This window comes from Leptopilina boulardi, unplaced genomic scaffold, assembly GCF_019393585.1.
Source record: "Leptopilina boulardi isolate dan_hultmark-lab unplaced genomic scaffold, ZJU_Lbou_2.1 LbouV2_259, whole genome shotgun sequence".
Classification (NCBI taxonomy): Eukaryota; Metazoa; Arthropoda; class Insecta; order Hymenoptera; family Figitidae; genus Leptopilina; species Leptopilina boulardi.
The window spans coordinates 456,643-478,228 of NW_026137817.1; the positions used below are offsets into that span (position 1 = coordinate 456,643).

Below are 21,586 nucleotides of genomic sequence, written 5' to 3' on the forward strand. Positions count from 1 at the left end.
TATTAAATACATATAGGGTTAGTTGGAGTAAATGGGGACAAAATTGCTATTTTTCACAAATTACGTAAGTTTCTTCCTTTAAAAGATAATATTTGCGGGTTTATTTATTTTTTTTTTTTAAGTTGTTATTTACATTCCCAGGATTAATTTTATGCAGTTGAAAAAATTTTAGATAAGCTTTAAATGCATGAAACTGATTGTTTCCATTTACTCCAAAATTTAGAAAATTTCATAAAGTTTGGGGTAAATGGCGACTGCATAATTTCTAAGAAAGTTTTAAGAAAAAAGTTTCCTTAAGGTATCACATCGGCACTAATCGGAGTCAAAAGTTTGTAGCTCGCATTACTACTTCCCGCATTATAATTTCGCCCTCAACTCCCTATACTCTCAGCCCATACTGTACCTACTTCTACAAATACACTCGTACACGTATACCCCACACTAGCAGCGATTGGAAGGAGTAGGAGGTTTGACAACGTCGCTATAAGTCTCGCTTTGACTACTGTGGACTACTGTCTCTCTCTAACTAATGTTACCATCCTGCGATGTTGCCACATCAAAGTGGCGGGTGTGCTATATATTGCAAATGACGTCATGAAATAGAATTTTTAATTTATAATTACGAATAAACGGCACGGTAAATTATAAATTTCTTTGTATATTTTAGTTCCAAATTTATTCCTGAATTCAACATTAGTTTTTGAAAAAAATTTATAGAAAACTTCTGATGATATTTATGAAAATGTACTTCTCCCCTATACATTAGTCCCGTCTCCCATGCAAAATAAGCAACTTTGATTGCTAATATCTCTGGTTTCGTACGGCGAAAATTCTTCATATTTTGCAAATTTGTCAAGAATGATAATAAGAACATATGGTAAAATTTTCAAGAAAATCTATAGAAAACGGTTTTACCGATGTGATACCTTAAGTATATTACTGTATTAAGGGATGAAAAAACTTGAAAAAAAAATTGTAGTAGATATATATAATAGTTGAACCAATTGAATTTTTTTTATTTTTTTTTTTCATTTCAGTATTTTGTTTCGCATTTGAAAAAAAAACAGACTTAAAAATCATAGAGCGAAAATAAGTGAAAACAGCCAATTGAGCTGTTCGGAAGAAGAACTCGCTCTTCGCTTGGAAGGGACAATTTCATAGCAGTTGTAGGCATAAAAATAGGAAAAAAAAATTTCAAAATTTTTATTTTTAAAAAGTACTACTTTGTATAAAATATTAAAGCGCATCTTTTTTTTCTTTGAAATTTTTTTGTAGAGCGAATATTTTAGTTAATAATAACAAAAAACTGACAAATTTTAATTCTTAAATTTCATTCAATTTTAAAACATAAATTGTCATATCTTCGACAATTATTAATAAAATTACTTTAGAATTGATATCCTAACACATTGAAGTATAGAGAAAAGGATAACATAATAAGAATGTTCGAAATCATCATTTGTTTAATAATTTTTAATTGTTATTTAAGGGCATATTGATAATCATGTTTTCTTACCTTTGCCGACAAAAAGTCTGCGGGGAAGTTCCGAGTTTCAAGAACTTCCAGTGAGACATTTGTTTATCAATGTGTAATAAAGTTTTTTGTAAAGTTACTAAACGATTTATTAAATAGTTTAAAAAATATTGAAGTTTTAAAGAAACGCGTGCAGCCGCATATCACATCGCCACGTAGAGTAGAGTCTTCCCAAGTAGAAATGTGCCACTGGCATAGTACTGACCCAACACTGCCAGTCAGTATAACGGTACTGACTGCCGTACTGGGCCAGTAGTGGACCAACCCTGGCTGGTAACGCTGTCCAGTACTGATTTTGTCCCGCTCACCAGTACTAACGTAGTACTAGAATAATACTGGCATAATACTGGCAAAGTACTCATCCGGACTTAAAATTTCACTTTTTTACAAAATGCTAAAACACGCTTTCCAATGCAAATTTCATCCTTATTAGCTTATTACTCCCATTTTTACCACGAACAGGTAATGTGAAGCCAATAATAGTTAATGTTATTTAGAATATATAAAATATTATTAACAATAAATAATTAAAATAATAATTATCATTTATATTAATTAAATTATTTTATTTTTAATAAATTATTTTACAAAAAATAATTTGTGTTGTAAATTTTTTTATTTTTTTAAATTCATAATATTTAATTTTTTTTACTTTCCACTTATACTTAATTTAATAATTATTTAATAATTGATATTACACATGAACAAATATTGTACTTATAACACTTAAAACTAAGAACGAAAAATCTCGCACGCATGGGGGATCGAACCCTAAACCCTTAGAACGCAAGTCAGATACGCATACCGCACAGCCGCGCTGGCTTGAAGTGCTGACTTGAAGTAGTTCACCTAATACAAAAGTTTTGATTTCAAAGTTTGTATTATCTATTGATCACGAAAATAAAATTAATTTATTCTTAAATTTTTTAAACTCACAAAATTTTTTCAATTTTTACAAAGATTTAATGAAATAAAACTGGATATCAATTTCAGTTAAATATTTTTAATAAATTATTTTTACCGTAAATAATATTAAAACAGACAAAAATGATTGATGAATTACATAATTAAAAATAAGTTAATAAAAGACGACTGTAAAATATGAATGGTAAAAAATTTTTTAAATTTAATATTTAATTATTAATAATTTTTAAAAATTACAGTGAAAAAATTACATTTGCTTTATTTTTAAAACTATTAGAAAAAAATTCTCAACTTATTGTTATTGTATGCATGATAAATAACTTAATGCACATATTTCAATGAGTACTATAAAATAACTAAAAAAACATAAATATATTTTATAAAGGTATATAATAATACATTACAATTAAATCCAAAATTTTGAGGGAAAGTATTCGAAAGAAATTAATATACATTTTTTTAAATAAAAAATCATCGTTTTCTACCTATTGGAATAATTTAAAGACTTTTTCATTTAATGTTTTTTATAGGTGTATCAAGTTAGAAAAACAACTTTCGTAAAATCAAAAATCTCATATTGGAGAATTTGCCGCTAATTATTCGTGAAATTCCCGATTTTGCCGTTCTTAATTTTTTAAAAAAAACAGGTTGCACTGCTAACTTGATATCAAGTTAGCAGTGCAACCACTGTAAATGAAAGAATAAAAAAAATCTGAACACACATGATTTTGCCGTAAATTTGCCGTAATCAAATCCCACAATTAGTTTCTCAAAATATTTAAAAATGACACTAAACTTCGCAATATTCTATCAGAATTTTCTAAAATTTATATTCTTTCATCTTCAAAATCATTTTAATATAATTAGTAAGTCGAAAACGACTTACTTAAACGAAGCTGAAGTACGCAACATTTATTAAACAATTTTTGAAAAAAAAAAATTTTTTAAATGAAAAATTCTATAATTTTTTGCCTAAAAAATATTTTTTTATAATTTGATGATTAATGAAAACTACAAAAAATATTGTTTACGCAAAAAATTATAGAATTTTTCATTTAATAAAATTATTTCTTTAAAAATCGTTTAAATAAACATTGCGTACATCAGCTTCGTTTATTTAACAATAAATCTATATACTCAACTATCAGACTAACGACCAAATTCCTGATAAAAACCTATCAATCGAATCTTACTTCTGTTAAAGATTTTAGACTCTACTGTTACATGTATAAGTTTTTAATTCTTACAAAATACAAATATTTTACTTGAAGTACTCTTTCTTCACGGATAATTAAATAAGCTACTACGGCAAAATCCTGAAGCATAGGAAATGTGAAAAAATTATTTCTGACTGTAATTTTCGACTGTTTTGCTAACTTTTTTTGATATTAATTATTTAAAATAGTCAAATATTTTATTTTTCTTATTTTTTCTCCACGAATAATTAAATTAGCTGCTACGGCAAAATCCTCAAGCATAGGAAATGTGAAAAAATTATTTCTGACTGTAATTTTCGACTGTTTTGCTAACTTTTTTTGATATTAATTATTTAAAAAAGTCAAATATTTTATTTTTCTTATTTTTTCTCCACGAATAATTAAATTAGCTGCTACGGCAAAATCCTCAAGCATAGGAAATGTGAAAAAATTATTTCTGACTGTAATTTTCGACTGTTTTGCTAACTTTTTTTGATATTAATTATTTAAAAAAGTCAAATATTTTATTTTTCTTATTTTTTCTCCACGAATAATTAAATTAGCTGCTACGGCAAAATCCTCAAGCATAGGAAATGTGAAAAAATTATTTCTGACTGTAATTTTCGACTGTTTTGCTAACTTTTTTTGATATTAATTATTTAAAAAAGTCAAATATTTTATTTTTCTTATTTTTTCTCCACGAATAATTAAATTAGCTGCTACGGCAAAATCCTCAAGCATAGGAAATGTGAAAAAATTATTTCTGACTGTAATTTTCGACTGTTTTGCTAACTTTTTTTGATATTAATTATTTAAAAAAGTCAAATAATTTAATTTACGTATTTTTTCTCCACGAATAATTAAATTAGCTGCTACGGCAAAATCCAGAAGCATAGGAAATGTGAAAAAATTATTTCTGACTGTAATTTTCGACTGTTTTGCTAACTTTTTTTGATATTAATTATTTAAAATAGTCAAATATTTTATTTTTCTTATTTTTTCTCCACGAATAATTAAATTAGCTGCTACGGCAAAATCCTGAAGCATAGGAAATGTAAAAAAATTATTTCTGACTGTAATTTTCGACTGTTTTGCTAACTTTTTTTGATATTAATTATTTAAAAAAGTCAAATATTTTATTATTCTTATTTTTTCTCCACGAATAATTAAATTAGCTGCTACGGCAAAATCCTCAAGCATAGGAAATGTGAAAAAATTATTTCTGACTGTAATTTTCGACTGTTTTGCTAACTTTTTTTGATATTAATTATTTAAAAAAGTCAAATAATTTAATTTACGTATTTTTTCTCCACGAATAATTAAATTAGCTGCTACGGCAAAATCCTGAAGCATAGGAAATGTGAAAAAATTATTTCTGACTGTAATTTTCGACTGTTTTGCTAACTTTTTTTGATATTAATTATTTAAAATAGTCAAATATTTTATTTTTCTTATTTTTTCTCCACGAATAATTAAATTAGCTGCTACGGCAAAATCCTGAAGCATAGGAAATGTGAAAAAATTATTTCTGACTGTAATTTTCGACTGTTTTGCTAACTTTTTTTGATATTAATTATTTAAAATAGTCAAATATTTTATTTTTCTTATTTTTTCTCCACGAATAATTAAATTAGCTGCTACGGCAAAATCCTCAAGCATAGGAAATGTGAAAAAATTATTTCTGACTGAAATTTTCGACTGTTTTGACAACTTTTTATCATATTAATTATAAAAAGTAGTCAAATATTTTATTTGAAGTACTCTTTCTTCACGGATAATTAAATCAGCTGCTACGGCAAAATCCTGAAGCATAGGAAATGTGAATAAATTATTTCTGACTGTAATTTTCGACTGTTTTGATAACTTTTTTTGATATTAATTATTTAAAATAGTCAAATATTTTATTTTTCTTATTTTTTCTCCACGAATAATTAAATTAGCTGCTACGGCAAAATCCTCAAGCATAGGAAATGTGAAAAAATTATTTCTGACTGAAATTTTCGACTGTTTTGCTAACTTTTTTTGATATTAATTATAAAAAATAGTCAAATAATTTATTTAAAGTACTCTTCCTTCACGAATAATTAAATTAGCTGCTACGGCAAAATCCTCAAGCATAGGAAATGTGAAAAAATTATTTCTGACTGAAATTTTCGACTGTTTTGCTAACTTTTTTTGATATTAATTATTTAAAATAGTCAAATATTTTATTTTTCTTATTTTTTCTTCACGGATAATTAAATTAGCTGCTACGGCAAAATCCTGAAGCATAAAAAAAGTGTCAAAATTATTTCTGACCGAAATTTTCGACTGTTCTGCTAACTTTTCTTGATATTAACTACAAAAAATAATCAAACAATTCATTTGACATACTCTTTTTTGAATGTTTTGAATGTTTTAATGAAGAAATTTTTTTTAATATAGTTACTATAATATTTGTTCTCTTATCAAGAGTATTTAAAATAAATTTAACATTTTTTAAATAAATCATTTATTTTTTTTTTGGTACAACATAATTTTTGGTATTAAATTTTTCATTTTTTCACTAATTTTTGTAGTAAATATCAAAAAAACTTAGCAAAACAGTCGAAAATTTCGGTCAAAAATAATTTTGACACTTTTTTTATGCATTGGGATTTTGCCGTAGCAGCTAATTTAATTATTCGTGAAGAAAGAGTATGTCAAATAAATTGTTTGATTATTTTTTGTAGTTAATATCATGAAAAGTTAGCAGAACAGTCGAAAATTTCGATCAGAAATAATTTTGACACTTTTTCTATGCATTGGGATTTTGCCGTAGCAGCTGATTTAATTATTCGTGAAGAAAGAGAACGTCAAATAAATTGATTAATTATTTTTTATAGTTAATATCAAGAAAAGTTAGCAGAATAGTCGAAAATTTGGGTCAGAAATATTTTTGACACTTTTTCTATGCATTGGGATTTTGCCGTAGCAACCAATTTAATTATTCGTGAAGAAAGAGTACGTCAAATAAATTGTTTGATTATTTTTTATAGTTAATATCAAGAAAACTTAGCAAAACAGTCGAAAATTTCGGTCAAAACTAATTTTGACACTTTTTCCGTGCATTAGGATTTTGCCGTAGCAGTTAATTTAATTATTCGTGAAGAAAGAGTACATCAAATAAATTGTTTAATAATTTTATTTTATTAATATGAAAAAAAGTTAGCAGAACAGTCGAAAATTTCGGTCAGAAATATTTTTGACACTTTTTCTATGCATTGGGATTTTGCCGTAGCAGTTAATTTAATTATTCGTGAAGAAAAAGTACATCAAATAAATTGTTTAATTATTTTTTATAGTTAATATCAAGAAAAGTTAGCAGAACAGTCGAAAATTTCGGTCAGAAATAATTTGAAACTTTTTCTATGCATTAGGATTTTGCCGTAGCAGTTAATTTAATTATTCGTGGAGAAAAAGTACATCAAATAAATTGTTTAATTATTTTTTATAGTTAATATCAAGAAAAGTTAGCAGAATAGTCTAAAATTTGGGTCAGAAATATTTTTGACACTTTTTCTATGCATTGGGACTTTGCCGTAGCAACCAATTTAATTATTCGTGAAGAAAGAGTACGTCAAATAAATTGTTGGATTATTTTTTATAGTTAATATCAAGAAAAGTTAGCAAAACAGTCGAAAATTACAGTCAGAAATAATTTTTTCACATTTCCTATGCTTGAGGATTTTGCCGTAGCAGCTAATTTAATTATTCGTGGAGAAAAAATAAGAAAAATAAAATATTTGACTTTTTTAAATAATTAATATCAAAAAAAGTTAGCAAAACAGTCGAAAATTACAGTCAGAAATAATTTTTTCACATTTCCTATGCTTGAGGATTTTGCCGTAGCAGCTAATTTAATTATCCGTGAAGAAAAAGTACTTTAAATAAATTTTTTGACTATTTTTTATAATTAATATCAAAAAAAGTTAGCAAAACAGTCGAAAATTTCAGTCAGAAATAATTTATTCACATTTCCTATGCTTCAGGATTTTGCCGTAGCAGCTGATTTAATTATCCGTGAAGAAAGAGTACTTTAAATAAAATATTTGACTACTTTTTATAATTAATATGATAAAAAGTTGTCAAAACAGTCGAAAATTTCAGTCAGAAATAATTTTTTCACATTTCCTATGCTTGAGGATTTTGCCGTAGCAGCTAATTTAATTATTCGTGGAGAAAAAATAAGAAAAATAAAATATTTGACTATTTTAAATAATTAATATCAAAAAAAGTTGGCAAAACAGTCGAAAATTACAGTCAGAAATAATTTTTTCACATTTCCTATGCTTCAGGATTTTGCCGTAGCAGCTAATTTAATTATTCGTGGAGAAAAAATAAGAAAAATAAAATATTTGACTATTTTAAATAATTAATATCAAAAAAAGTTAGCAAAACAGTCGAAAATTACAGTCAGAAATAATTTTTTCACATTTCCTATGCTTCAGGATTTTGCCGTAGCAGCTAATTTAATTATTCGTGGAGAAAAAATACGTAAATTAAATTATTTGACTATTTTAAATATTTAATATCAAAAAAAGTTAGCAAAACAGTCGAAAATTTCAGTCAGAAATAATTTTTTCACATTTCCTATGCTTCAGGATTTTGCCGTAGCATCTAATTTAATTATTCGTGGAGAAAAAATACGTAAATTAAATTATTTGACTTTTTTAAATAATTAATATCAAAAAAAGTTAGCAAAACAGTCGAAAAATTTAGTCAGAAATAATTTTTTCACATTTCCTATGCTTGAGGATTTTGCCGTAGCAGCTAATTTAATTATCCGTGAAGAAAGAGTACTTTAAATAAATTTTTTGACTATTTTTTATAATTAATATCAAAAAAAGTTAGCAAAACAGTCGAAAATTTCAGTCAGAAATAATTTATTCACATTTCCTATGCTTCAGGATTTTGCCGTAGCAGCTGATTTAATTATCCGTGAAGAAAGAGTACTTCAAATAAAATATTTGACTACTTTTTATAATTAATATGATAAAAAGTTGTCGAAACAGTCGAAAATTTCAGTCAGAAATAATTTTTTCACATTTCCTATGCTGGAGGATTTTGCCGTAGCAGCTAATTTAATTATTCGTGGAGAAAAAATAAGAAAAATAAAATATTTGACTTTTTTAAATAATTAATATCAAAAAAAGTTAGCAAAACAGTCGAAAATTACAGTCAGAAATAATTTTTTCACATTTCCTATGCTTGAGGATTTTGCCGTAGCAGCTAATTTAATTATTCGTGGAGAAAAAATAAGAAAAATAAAATATTTGACTTTTTTAAATAATTAATATCAAAAAAAGTTAGCAAAACAGTCGAAAATTACAGTCAGAAATAATTTTTTCACATTTCCTATGCTTCAGGATTTTGCCGTAGCAGCTAATTTAATTATTCGTGGAGAAAAAATAAGAAAAATAAAATATTTGACTATTTTAAATAATTAATATCAAAAAAAGTTAGCAAAACAGTCGAAAATTACAGTCAGAAATAATTTTTTCACATTTCCTATGCTTCAGGATTTTGCCGTAGTAGCTTATTTAATTATCCGTGAAGAAAGAGTACTTCAAATAAAATATTTGTATTTTGTAAGAATTAAAAACTTATACATGTAACAGTAGAGTCTAAAATCTTTAACAGAAGTAAGATTCGATTGATAGGTTTTTATCAGGAATTTGGTCGTTAGTCTGATAGTTGAGTATATAGATTTATTGTTAAATAAACGAAGCTGATGTACGCAATGTTTATTTAAACGATTTTTAAAGAAATAATTTTATTAAATGAAAAATTCTATAATTTTTTGCGTAAACAATATTTTTTGTAGTTTTCATTAATCATCAAATTATAAAAAAATATTTTTTAGGCAAAAAATTATAGAATTTTTCATTTAAAAAATTTTTTTTTTTCAAAAATTGTTTAATAAATGTTGCGTACTTCAGCTTCGTTTAAGTAAGTCGTTTTCGACTTACTAATTATATTAAAATGATTTTGAAGATGAAAGAATATAAATTTTAGAAAATTCTGATAGAATATTGCGAAGTTTAGTGTCATTTTTAAATATTTTGAGAAACTAATTGTGGGATTTGATTACGGCAAATTTACGGCAAAATCATGTGTGTTCAGATTTTTTTTATTCTTTCATTTACAGTGGTTGCACTGCTAACTTGATATCAAGTTAGCAGTGCAACCTGTTTTTTTTAAAAAATCAAGAACGGCAAAATCGGGAATTTCACGAATAATTAGCGGCAAATTAGCGGCAAATTCTCCAATATGAGATTTTTGATTTTACGAAAGTTGTTTTTCTAACTTGATACACCTGTTTTTTATCACCGACATAGTACTGATTCGGTGTGAATGACAGTGTACTGCCAGTACTGGTTTTAATATTTTTTTACTTCCGACATAGTACTGATTCGGTGTATTAGTCAGTACACTGCCAGTACTGGAAGTCAATACCGACAGCCAGTATTGGATCAGTACCATGCCGGTGTTTAATTACGGCGAGCTACGGATATTTCTACTTGGGTTATTACGCTCTCAGGGCGTGAAAACATCATCTTCCCATTACTTTTCAAAAATATTATTAGTTATTTTCATAATATTATTAATTAAATTGTTTAAAATTATGAACAATTAATAAAAAATTAATTAACAACATTACCTATTAAAAATAATTAAAAAAAATTTTAAATATGTATGTATATATTGTATCTAAATTTTTATTAAATATATTATATTATTAAATAATTTTAAATTTTATTACAATTAAATAACAAATTTTTTAGTAATAATTATTAAAGATGGGGGATAAAAAACCTTGAGAAGGTGTACGCAGAAAATCAAAATAAAATAAAATAGTAATAGTAATAATTTTACGCTCTTTATCCCTCATCTTTAATAACTATTACTAATAAATTTGTTATTTAATTGTAATAAAATTAAAAATTATTTAATAATATAATATATTTAATAAAAATTTAGATACAATATATACATATTTAAAATTTTTTTTAATTATTTTTAATAATGTTGTTAATTAATTTTTTATTAATTGTTCATAATTTATAACAATTTAATTAACAATATTATGAAAATAACAAATAATATTATTGAAAAGTAATGGGAAGATGATGTTTTCACGCCCTGAGAGCGTAATAAGACTCTACTCTATGTGGCGATGTGATATGCGGCTGCACGCGTTTCTTTAAAACTTCAATATTTTTTAAACTATTTAATAAATCGTTTAGTAACTTTACAAAAAACTTTATTACACATTGATAAACAAATGTCTCACTGGAAGTTCTTGAAACTCGGAACTTCCCCGCAGACTTTTTGTCGGCAAAGGTAAGAAAACATGATTATCAATATGCCCTTAAATAACAATTAAAAATTATTAAACAAATGATGATTTCGAACATTCTTATTATGTTATCCTTTTCTCTATACTTCAATGTGTTAGGATATCAATTCTAAAGTAATTTTATTAATAATTGTCGAAGATATGACAATTTATGTTTTAAAATTGAATGAAATTTAAGAATTAAAATTTGTCAGTTTTTTGTTATTATTAACTAAAATATTCGCTCTACAAAAAAATTTCAAAGAAAAAAAAGATGCGCTTTAATATTTTATACAAGGTAGTACTTTTTAAAAATAAAAATTTTGAAATTTTTTTTTCCTATTTTTATGCCTACAACTGCTATGAAATTGTCCCTTCCGAGCGAAGAGCGAGTTCTTCTTCCGAACAGCTCAATTGCAAAATTTTTGTCTCCAATTTTTAAGTTATTTACATTTTTTAATATATGCATATACTTTTACCCCCTAAAATATTTTTCAAAAATATTATTTATTTTGGAAATGAGGGGGGGGGGGTGAAAGTTTTGGGTAATGAAATTTTCTTTTTGCTATTACTCGGAAACGAATAAAGATAATTGAGTGAACTTTGTTTTAAATTAAAGCTTAAAGTCTAATTTTTTCTATATTTTCAAATATTTATTTGATAATTTAATATTTTAATTAATTTTAATGATTATATCTAATACTGTTTTTATTATTATTATTATTAATTACTGTTAAACAACTAATAATATTTACACTGAAAAAAAATTTTATTTGATTCAAATAATCGGTTACTTGACTATTATCAATAAATATTTACTTGAACCAACCCGTGTGGAAAAAGCCACGATCTTGCCCTCAAGAGTTCGGGGCCCCCGGCGGGGGCCCATGAGGGCTGATCCATATGGCGAATCCATAAGGGGCCCCGCATGGATCGCCCTCATGATCGATTAGCAAAATTTTCTAAGTCCAAAAATCAAATATTTTTTTATCACCAAAAAATTAATGTTTATAATGATTCAGAACAACGAAAAACGCGTTTTTAATAAAAATATATTTACACTTTTTTGAAAATAACACTCACACTTATGGCAAAATAGATGAGGGCCACCGTAGGGGCCCGCATGGATCGCCCTCATGATCGATTAGCAAAATTTTCTAAGTCCAAAAATCAAATATTTTTTTATCAACAAAAAATGAATGTTTCCAATGATTCAAAACAACGAAAAACGCGTTTTTAATAAAAATATATTTACACTTTTTTTGAAAATTCACCTGAGATGATTCATGATAATAATCATAAAGCATATAATTAATTATATTTTATAAATTGCATTTGATTGGAAAATATAATTTAATATCTTAACTTTAACTAAATGATGTTAAGCACTTTTCTTTGTTAGGTATTTTTTAAGTTTAAATAGCATCAAGAAGTTAGCATTCGTTTTGAAGTAGCGTGCGTAGCGTAGTTGGTAAAGCGTTAGACTCGTAGTCCGTAGGTCGTAGGTTCGATTCCCCCCATGCGTTAGATTTGTTTATTTCTCAGGTTTGCGTTTAATCATTAATTCTATGTATGAATTAATTGAAAAATGAAAATATCGGTTAATAGTATGCATAAATTACATATTTTTTTATTTTTTAATTAATTAATTTATTATTACTTTTAATTATATCCGACAGTTAATTAATTAGAACGTTAATTAATAAATTCAATTTGAGTAAGAATTTAATTTAAAATTGAATAATTATTAAATAAATATGTTATTTATTCATAACTTAAGCTTATTTATTATTAATTAACTTTTATTATTAATATTATTGATTAAAAAACATTATGGCAAACTTGAGGGCAAGATGAGGGCAAACGTGAGGGCCCATAAGGGCGCCCGTAGGGGCACCCTCATGGATCGCCCATGCGGGCGCCCTCATCGATGAGCATGTCGTTTCCATGAGGGGCCCCTATGGATCATCCATATGCGGCCCTCATGGCATGAGGGCGATCCATAAGGGCCCCCGCTGGGGGCCCACATCACTTTTCCACACGGGAAATAATAATAATTATTATTTATTTATTTGATAATTGTCAAGTAATCGATTATATTTGAATCAAATAATTTTTTTTCAGTATAATTATTTTTATAATTCTCAAATTAAAAAAAAAACGAAAAAGAAGTAAAAATAATATTTTTTTTTTATTGTGAAATTTTTGAAGAGTCCTTTATTAAACGTGAAAAATTGATGTGTTATAATATATACACGCATATATATAGAGCGATAAGAATCGAATATAGGTTTCACTTTTGTTTGACGCTGTCAGTGAGAAACACTGATGTACACACACGATTCGCACGCGACTCCAAATTAGGTATGATTTTCCTTCATTCAGTGGTTCTCATTTGATAATTCTTTTTTTGTTTGTTTTTTTTTTTTTGCAAATTCTCTAACATAATCTTTTTATTCCATTTTGAAAATGTTACGAAAACGTTGCAAAAACTTCATCTTTTTTTTTCTTTTTGTAGCTTTCTCTCTTCTATTAATATATTGTCTGCGGCGAATCAATTGCAATTTTCTGTATATGAATGTTAAATCAGAGTTATTCAATGTATCGAGAGAGAAAGAGAGAGAGAGAGAGAGAGAGAGAGAGAGAAACCTACTTTCGCAATTTTCAGATTTCACCTATAAATGTGCGCTAAAGATTGTCTCTCTTTTTTTATTTTCTTTCTCTCTAATTTTCTCTAATTCCATTGGCGATTCAAACAGCTACACTAGCGCCACAGTTGAACTAATTTAGGCGTGACTCGCTCTAAAGCAGTCTCTGTTTTGACATTTTATTTCAAATTATTTAATTATTCTGATATTTTTATTGCGTTTGTAAAATTATTTTTAAGCGTTAAATAAAAAAAAATAATTTAAAACACATGGAGTGCTACAGAGCGAGTCACGCCTAAATTAGTTCAACTGTGGCGCTAGTGTAGCTGTTTGAATCGCCAATTGACGATTTACACAATTCCAATGGATTTTTGTGTTGTGCTGGCAAACTGTGACATTCTTAGTCATCATTATCATCATTATTATTATCAGTTTTAAAAAGGCGTTTGTCAATTAATCATTAAATTGATTATCAAGTGATGAGAAAAAAAAAATTAAATTTTTGATTATTTTTGGAAAAATTAGTTCTACTTTTATAAAATTAAATGATACGATTTAAAAAATTGCGCCAAAATTTTTCTGTCGTTTCTTTATTTGGACACTTTTAAATTTCGGACAAATGAAGATTCAGGACGCATGAATTTGCACTACATGTCAATTAACCGAACAGTCATTTAACTGAAATGCAATTAACCGAAAGGCCAATTAACCGAATTGTCTATTGACAGAATCGTTACTTAACAGAATTTTCAGTTGACAGACTTGACATTTAACAGAATTGTCGTTCGACCGAACTGACATATTATGTGAAATGACACACAACCGAAATGTCAAATAACTATTGCCAGACAATAGAATTGTCATGTAACCGACACGTCAATTAACTGCCAAGTCAAGCAAAAAATTGTCATTTAACCGACACGTCTATTAACAGAAATGACAATAAACCGACACGCCATTTAACAGATATATAACAATTACCTGACATGTCATTTGAACGAAACATCGTTTAACCGACACGACAATTAACCGAATTGTGCAGTAACAGAATTGTAATTTAACCGAAACGTCATTGATCCGAAATGTCTTTTGACCGAAACGCCATTTAACCGTTTCGTCAAATAAGCGACTCGTCAATCAACAGAGAATTGTCATTTAACCGAAAATTATATTAACCGACTCGTCAATTATAACAGAATCAGCATTTAAACGACACGTCAATTACCCGACATGGCAAGTAACAGAATTGTAATTTAACTGAAATTTCAGTTAACCGAAATGTCAATAAACAGAATTGTCATTTAACAGAAATGTCATTTACCCAGTGGGAAAAGCACGATTGACTGAATGTTGGTCCAATATTGGGAGCACTTTTGCCAATCTTGGTCCATTATTTTAGCCAATATTGGACCAAGTCTGGGAGTGTAGAGACCAATGCCAAGGCTCGAATTTCAATATTGGCCCAATATTCAAAAATATAAAAAATCAGACTTCAGCCAAGATTAAAAAAATTAATTATTAAAACTAAAATATAATAAAATTTTTTGTTATATTTATATATTATATTTTATTATATATAATAACATTATTACTTTCCCTTCGGATCAAGAGTTATATATAAAATCATCCACAATAAACGAAGAAAAAGAAAAAAATATTTTCTAACGTCCTGCTAGGCATTAACAATTATCAGCTAAATAAAAGAGATATTTTCTGAAGATTCTGTACATATCGCGGATACTTATACCCTAACCGATTGATGTTGTTTGTGAGAGAGAAAAACACTGCTATCTGGCGGATAGTTGGAAAATTAACGTAGCGCGAAATTCAAACTGCATGAAGGAAAAACTGTAAGTATAAACATTTACTTGAAAATGTATTTACTTAAGAATGCATATACTATTGCATTAAATAAAACTTAATTAATGTTACAATGGTCACAAATAATTTTTTTAATTTTTAATTCTTTATACTTACAGTTTTTCCTTCATGCAGTTTGAATTTCGCGCTACGTTAACTTTCCAACTATCCGCCAGATGGCAGTGTTTTTCTCTCTCATAAACAACATCAATCGGTTAGGGTATAAGTATCCGCGATATGTACAGAATTGTTAATGCCCAGTAGAACGTTAGAAAATATTTTTTTTTTTTTCTCCGTTTATTGCGGATGATTTTATATATAACTCGTGATCCGAAGGGAAATAATAATGTTATTATAAATAATAAAATATAATATATAAATATAACAAAAAATTTTATTATATTTTAGTATTAATAATTAATTTTTTTAATCTTGGCTGAAGTCTGATTTTTTGTATTTTTGAATATTGGTTGAATATTTGGCCAATATTGAAATTCGAGCCTTGGCATTGGTCTTTACACTCCCAGCCTTGGACCAATATTGGTAAAAATATCTGGTCCAATAATTAGCCAATATTCAGTTTTGGCAATTTCCCACTGGGTAGTCGAAATATCATTTAACCGACACGTCATTTAACAGAATTGTCAACTAACTGAATTGTCTTTTAACCGAAATGTCATTTAACCGACACCACTTTAGTATGTGAGTTCACTTTCTACTGAGTATATAGTTTAGTTGGTAAAGTAAACCTAAAAGGCACTATAATTTTGTGTTGAATTGTCCTAGTGCAGACGTCGGTGAAGTTCACAATGATCAACGATTGAAAAGAGGAAATATTTTTCTATGCAAATTATTATTATTATTGATCTACAAAATTTTTTTGCAACGTTTCTTGATCAATAATTTTTTGAAAAAAAAGTTTGTAGTCAAAAAATAATTTATTATTTTTTGAGTGAAAAATATTTTTTTTTTTCAATCGTTGATCATAAACTTTGAAAACTTCACCGACGTTAGTGCAGTACAAAAAATAATTATTATATCACTTACGAAAAATTAAGATTTCAAAATAATTAAATTTAAAAATTTATTATTAAAACTTTTCAAAATTTTTATAAGAATTTCTTTTTTTTTCTTGCCTTGCACAATGTACTGCCATTGTAACGGTTGCTATATGGTAATGGTTGTCATGGAAACGGTTGCTATGGTAACAGTTGTCATGGCAACCTTTCGAGCCTGAGCCTTCTTTAGGTTAAAAATGTCATTTAAATAAGAAATTTTTTTTTATAATTCAAACAAATTTCATCATTGATTCAAAAAATGATTCGAAAAAAAGGATTTCTTTGTTTCAAAGAAATTTTTTTTTTTTGGTTTCTCATTTCTGCAAAATGAAAATTCATTAATATTAAAATTGTATTTTTAGTGAAAATTTCAGTTAAATAAAAGTTCTGTGTTAAACAGAAAAATTCGGTTAAAAAAAGACTCTGAGGTTTTCTGCTTTGTTCAGGACGTGTCTGGTTCATGATATTAAATTTTTTTTAGTATTGACATTTAGCAGAGGGCATTTAAAACAAGTCGCATATGAAATTTGTATTCATTTTAGGTATAAATCTTTTCCGTACGATGACCACATTTTCCCATAGGTCAACGACTCGAGCGGACAGCCGATCCAGCAAAGTGAGCCTCTCTCTCTCTCTCTCTCTCTCTCAATTTCTGACGCACGCGAAAGAGTTCTCTTCCAACATGAAATGCCCTGTTGTTGTGCACGCCACAAAGTCATCAGTCTAGGTATAGACGTCTAGGGCACAGACATTGGTTGCATTTAAGCCAAATGCTGTTGCTAGTCAAACAACTCGCACGAGCGAGAGAATATTTTTTTTTGAGAAACTCGGTAAAGTGCCATTCGTAATTGGCGCCGGTTGAACACCTACTTGCATTCAACTTGTCCAATAAGGTGAAGTAGGTGCATGTACTTCTTTCCTCGCAATTATTTCCAGACTACCTCAAATCTAGAAACTTTTCTACAAGTTTTCTTCAACAATTTTTCGAACACGCGATCACTTTTTTCTTCTTTTTTTTTATTGTATTTTTGATTTGAGTTTGTGACTTTTGATGATTATTATTGTTGTTTAATCTTTTGTTGACATAGTCTACATTTTTTGGTTTACAGTACTGCCCTACGATGTAAAAACTTAGTTAAGTCATATTTTTGACAAAAATGAGTTTTTGGTATCAATGGATTGGTAAGAAAAAACTGCGTCTGATTACGTTATTAAAAATTTTTTATTTTAATTATTTATTGCAAAAAATAGTTATTAAAAATCTACAAAAACCCAGAAAATGAAAGAATACTTGATAAAAACTCAGTTAACTCGAGTTGAGTAGTCCAAAAATCGTAGGAAGCGTTGAGATCGATCATAAGATACGAAATAAAAACTTAGTTAACTCGACTTGAGTGTTTTCTCTTTCGAAAAGTGGCATGAGCCGGACACTGCATTTCGATGAGAGCAAGCGTAAGTCAACTTCGTTAAAGTTCGGATTTTCGTCGGGTGAATTCGGAATCCCATGCATTTAGCTTGAGTTAACTAAGTTCTTACTTCTGAACGAAGGCTCGCGCTAGCCTACCTTTTCGAAAAGCACTACGTAACTCGAGTTAACCAAGTTTTGCTTTTAAAAAATAAAACGTAAGTCAATTATTTAATATAATTTGTTTAAATAATTAACTTTTGACTTCAGAATTAAAAAGAACTCTATCAAATTATCTAGGAAGTGAAGTTAGATTAAAGAATTATTTATATTATATTAGGTTTTTAAATACAAACAGTTTTTGTCATTTTCTCCGTTCGAACAAAATATGACTTAAGGTATCACATCGGCACTAATCGGAGTCAAAAGTTTGTAGCTCGCATTACTACTTCCCGCAGTATACTTTCGCCCTCAACTCCCTATACTCTCAGCCCATACTGTACCTACTTCTACAAATACACTCGTACACGTATACCCCACACTAGCAGTGATTGGAAGGAGTAGGAGGTTTGACAACGTCGCTATAAGTCTCGCTTTGACTACTGTGGACTACTGTCTCTCTCTAACTAATGTTACCATCCTGCGATGTTGCCACATCAAAGTGGCGGGTGTGCTATATATTGCAAATGACGTCATGAAATAGAATTTTTAATTTATAATTACAAATAAACGGCACGGTAAATTATAAATTTTTTTGTATATTTTAGTTCCAAATTTATTCGTGAATTCAACATTAGTTTTTGAAAAAAATTTATAGAAAACTTCTGATGATATTTATGAAAATGTACTTCTCCCCCATACATTAGTCCCGTCTCCCATGCAAAATAAGCAACTTTGATTGCTAATATCTCTGGTTTCGTACGGCGAAAATTCTTCATATTTTGCAAATTTGTCAAGAATGATAATAAGAACATATGGTAAAATTTTCAAGAAAATCTATAGAAAACGGTTTTACCGATGTGATACCTTAACTAAGTTTTTTTTCGCACGGCAGAGTAGTGACCTTTTCTCTAAATCTGAATTAGTAAAAAGGTTTACTAATTTAAATTAGTGACTTACTTTTTGCTTTAGAATTAGTTAAATTTTACTAATATTGTTAGTAAAAGTTACTAATAATTAGTAAAATTTTACTAATTCAGAAGCAAAAAGTGAGTCACTAATTCAAATTAGTAAACTTTTTTACTAATTCAGATTTAGAGAATTCGGATTTATTTTGATTTTTATAGTTCAGTCAATTTCAATTTTCAAATTCTCATATTTAACCGAAAAAAGATGCAGCAGTTTTAAGGGAAAAAATATTGTGAAATGTTCAAAATTGTTAGGTTTCTTTTTTTTAATAAAAATGATAATTTTTGTTTATTTTGATCTTAAGGAGAATGGAGGACCTAACATAACCTCTAAACTGAAAACGGTTTTTAACGTAAACCAAAATTTAATGAAAATTAACTTCAAACAATTCTGGAAGATTTAGTTAAGAACTCTCTATTACACTTTTCGGAAAAAATTATGTTGAGTTAAAATTTTTTGTTAAATAATAATTTTTTCAACATTTTGACTTTTTTCTTTCAGAACAGACAAAAATCACAATTTTCATCAAATTTTTATAAACAATAGCTTATTTTACTCAGAAAAACATTTTATTCTACAATTGTAAAATTTTTTCAGTTAAAATTTTGTTAAAATGAAATGATTGTTGTATATGATATGATATATTGTTGTTGATATGACAGGAGCCCCTTAACTGCATAATTACACAAATTTTATTTATTAAATAATTTTTTAACAACTGAAAAAAGTTTACAATCGTAGAGAATGTTTCACTGAATGAAATAAGATATTGTTTATAAAAATTGCATGAAAATTGCGATTTTTGTCTGTTCTGGAAGAAAAAAGTCAAAATGTTAAAAAAATAATTATTTAACAAAAAATTTTAACCAAACATAATTTTTTTCCAAAAAGTGTATAAATAAATCTTATAAAATTTATGTAAATTTTTGTTTGTGTTAAAACCAGTTTTTCAGTTTCGAGGTTATGAGCCAAAAGTTTTGAATGTTCAAATGAACAAAATATTTTTTTTAATCTATAAATTATTAAAAATAATAATGTCAATGTAAAATAAAACAGTAAATTAAACAATTATTAAATTAAATAACTTGTTTTTAGATATCTAAAACAATTTTTTATAATAAAATTCGTACTTAAAGAAGTTGCAAAAAAAATTTCGTTCATTTGAACGTTCAAAATTTTTGGCTCATTCGAGGTTATGTTAATACTAGTGACGCAGGCGCGAAAAAAAAATTTTTTTTTAATTAAAATTTTGAAAAAAGTATTTATTGACCATTTTAGAAATTTTATTTTTTGAAAAAATTAAATTTTTTTAAAACCAATACGATTGTTTGTTTTTAAAATAATGAAAAAGGTGAAAAAAAATTGATGATGAAAAATATCAAATAAAGTCGAAAAATTAATGGTTTAGTAAATTTATTATTTCATGTGAAATATGTCAGAATTACGTTTCATCAAAATTCTATAATGAATTAAACTAGCTTCGTTTGAGAAAGTTTTTCTGTTAGATTCTATCCTCTCTCTGGGCAAACGTCGAGGTAAATATATGTGTTCGTTTAGTTTAAAGTCTAATGCAATCACTGAATTTAGATACGTTTATAGAAACTCAGAAATTCGCAGAGATGATTATATAAGATCAAATACATTAAATAATCATGCACGGTATGAAAAGGAAACATACAGTATATTGTTAAAAGATAGAATAGATTTTCGAAAATACACTTAATTTATTATGGAAAACTATTGATTTGCTCTTAACCTTGATATTGATAATAAATTTAATTGTAATTTTCTTAAAATCGATTCAGTATTTCAAAAATCAAAATTCATAAGATCGAAGTTTTATTTAACCAAATTTTAAAAAGAATTTATATTATTTATTTATTTATTTATTCAAACGGGATTAAAAAAATGTACATAAAAAATTATGTATCAAATAATTTCCATACTGAAGACTTTATTAGACCGGCTTCTTATTTAACATATTTATTAATCGAACTTTTATTTGTCCGAATATATTATATAAACTTAATAGAATTTCTATTTAACACCAATTTTTTTATATTTCCCCTAATTTTTATTTAACAAAATTTTTTTTTAAATTATTTTTTATTTTTAAACAAAATTTCCGCACTTAGCCGAAGTTTTGAATATCCGAATTTCTATATTTTATTAGAATCAAGAAAATCCACAATACTGTAGTTCAGAATTTAAAGAAATATCTTTTTGCATAAAAAATTCTATGAATTTTTGTCTCAAAAATGCAATGTTTATTAATAAAAAAAATAATAAAAAAAAATTCAGTAAATTAACGAAGCTGAAGTACGCAACGTTTATATAAACTATTTTTAAAGAAATAATATTTTAAAATAAAAAATTCTGTAATTTTTTGCCTAAAAAATATTTTATATAGTTTTCATTAATCAACAAATTATAAAAATATATTTTTTAGGCAAAAAATTATAGAATTTTTCAT

The 21,586-nt window shown here is 26.9% G+C and overlaps 2 protein-coding genes across 3 annotated transcripts in view; one reads left to right on the plus strand and one right to left on the minus strand.

Annotated features, from left to right (window-relative positions):
- LOC127280969 (ATP-dependent RNA helicase vasa) overlaps positions 1 to 21,586 on the minus strand; it is a 170,323-nt gene that overhangs the window by 117,443 nt on the left and 31,294 nt on the right. The window lies entirely within an intron of this gene.
- Positions 1 to 21,586, plus strand: part of LOC127280968 (max-binding protein MNT-like) — a 115,047-nt gene that overhangs the window by 4,454 nt on the left and 89,007 nt on the right. The gene's annotated exons all lie outside the window — the stretch shown is intronic.